At 33.7% G+C, this 2057-nt stretch overlaps 1 protein-coding gene across 1 annotated transcript in view; it reads left to right on the top strand.

Moving 5' to 3' along the window:
* STPG2 (sperm tail PG-rich repeat containing 2) overlaps window positions 1-2057 on the top strand; it is a 169524-nt gene that overhangs the window by 40263 nt on the left and 127204 nt on the right. The window lies entirely within an intron of this gene.

Below are 2057 nucleotides of genomic sequence, written 5' to 3'. Positions count from 1 at the left end.
TTTTTTTTCTTTTTCTTTTTTTTTCTTTTTCTTTTTTTTTCTTTTTCTTTTTTTTCTTTTTCTTTTTTTTCTTTTTCTTTTTTTTCTTTTTCACTACTACTCAGCAACTTAAAAAGACTTTTTGTCATTTGGGCCTTGCATCTCCTTTCTCCTGTCTCCTCTGCTTCCAGATTCCCACTTGCCTCTTGGTACATTGAGTCCTGTTGCCTGGGGGCTGTAGCAGCAGCCTCTCTTTAGACTCTTTCTCACCCTATTCTTGCTGGGCTTYGATTCTGCCTTTCATCACCAAATCCTTCGTTATTTACCTCTATGTTTATTCTTCTTTTCTGGAAGTATTACAGTAGACTAAAGCAGCAGGAAATTATGTTGTGTTTTCCCTCTCATTTTACATTTATTTTAAGCTTTTTTATCTGCCAGTATGGTAAAATGTTTTGCAGTTTTCTGATTTACTTCCAGGTCTATTAAACAAACAAAGAAAAAGAAATGTGAAAGAATATGGGGTATGTTTTGTTAGTGCCTCCATTTTTCATAAAGTTTTAAAATATGTATAATCTCTTGTGAATTCTATTACTCCTTTTATTATTTTCCTATAGTTTATTGTAGAGCTTTTTTCCTTTTGACTGAGATCACCATGCAACAAGGTGTCTAATTCTGATATGCTTTTATTTATTTGTTTTTTTGTTTTGTGAATTTGTTCTGTAAACTCCTTTTCTTACACATTCATTTTATTGTTTCCCTAGCGCAGTGTGTGTGTTACATTGTTTTTCAGTAATATAGTTGAGCCATCGTACAAGCCATTGTAATGATTTTCAGGTTACCTGAACATTGACTCAGGTGCCCTATTCATACTTAACACTCCAAACAGGGAGTGTGGTTGTATCCTYGGCTGCTGCTTTTGTTTTCAGGGTTTCTTCTGTAAGTTAAGTACGGTGTATTTAAGTACCATCTATTGTGTTATTATGTATTTGGATATCTATGGACTTCAGATGACCTTGACTAAATGGTCTTGTAAAGATATCTATCTTCCTTATAAAGATATGCTTCTCAAAAGTATGTGTTGGAAATGCAGTGCATGAATGACTTGATGTTCCCATAGAAGGGTATGTAATTATGTAGATCTTTGTTTAGAGTATGATAAAGGAAAATGCCTGTAAAATTTTTGTTTGAAAGAAAACAGCAAGTAATCTATGTGAATATCACAGTGCCAATAAAAGATTGTGCCAACAACAATCTTTTATTTATTCTTAGAGCTGCATCGTGAAGCATTGTAAAGCATTAGAAAAGCTTAATATTTATTCTGGAAAATTATGTTGATAATTGCTGTATACTGAATGATGTGAAGTCAAGGGATAAAAGTACAAGCAATGTTTTAACAAATTTGAATTACCCAGACTCTACTGCTCAAGTCCCCTTTTATTTTACGGTGACAATTGTGACATTGAATTTAACGTTAATGTAGCTGATTGCTTGGCCTCATTGCCCTGCTGAAAACTTTTTTCCCCATGAGGAACATGTTCTACTAAGCCTGTGGAAATGAGTCCTCCTTGAGGATATTGCTGATCAGATAACCCTAGCAAATTCATTTTTTTGCATTTCCCCAGAAATTAATATGAAACCACAGGGGTAAAAAAATAAAGAGGAATGGCYGATTCTCTCATTTACTGAGTCATTTCCCTTACTAGACAAGACAGGAGGTACATTTCCATGTCTGTTGTAATGACTTTGAAAATTTCCTAATGTGTCCCCCTGAATTTGTCTAGAAACAGGGCAATGAGGCTAAGAATTTTGACAAGAAAAGGCTTAGACTTTTTACATGTATGCCTTTGCTTAATGAAGAACTACCTGGAATTGGCCAGAGAATGTCACAATTCATCATCTTTTCTGTAAGTCAATAGAAAAGAAATAACAATAGTGCCAATAAATAGGAAATACTTCTATTTCAATTCTGAATCTCTCTCTCTCTCTTTTTTTTTTTTTTTTTTTAAATCAAGTGTAGAGGTCTTGGCTAAAGACAAATATGCAAAACGTCTTTGTTAGTCTCAAAGACAGACCAAGTA

This window comes from Nothoprocta perdicaria, unplaced genomic scaffold (genome assembly GCF_003342845.1).
Source record: "Nothoprocta perdicaria isolate Ctin4 unplaced genomic scaffold, notPer1 scaffold_381, whole genome shotgun sequence".
Taxonomy (NCBI): Eukaryota; Metazoa; Chordata; class Aves; order Tinamiformes; family Tinamidae; genus Nothoprocta; species Nothoprocta perdicaria.
The sequence above is the reverse complement of the archived record's forward strand: the minus strand, read 5'-3'. Positions and strand labels throughout refer to the sequence as shown.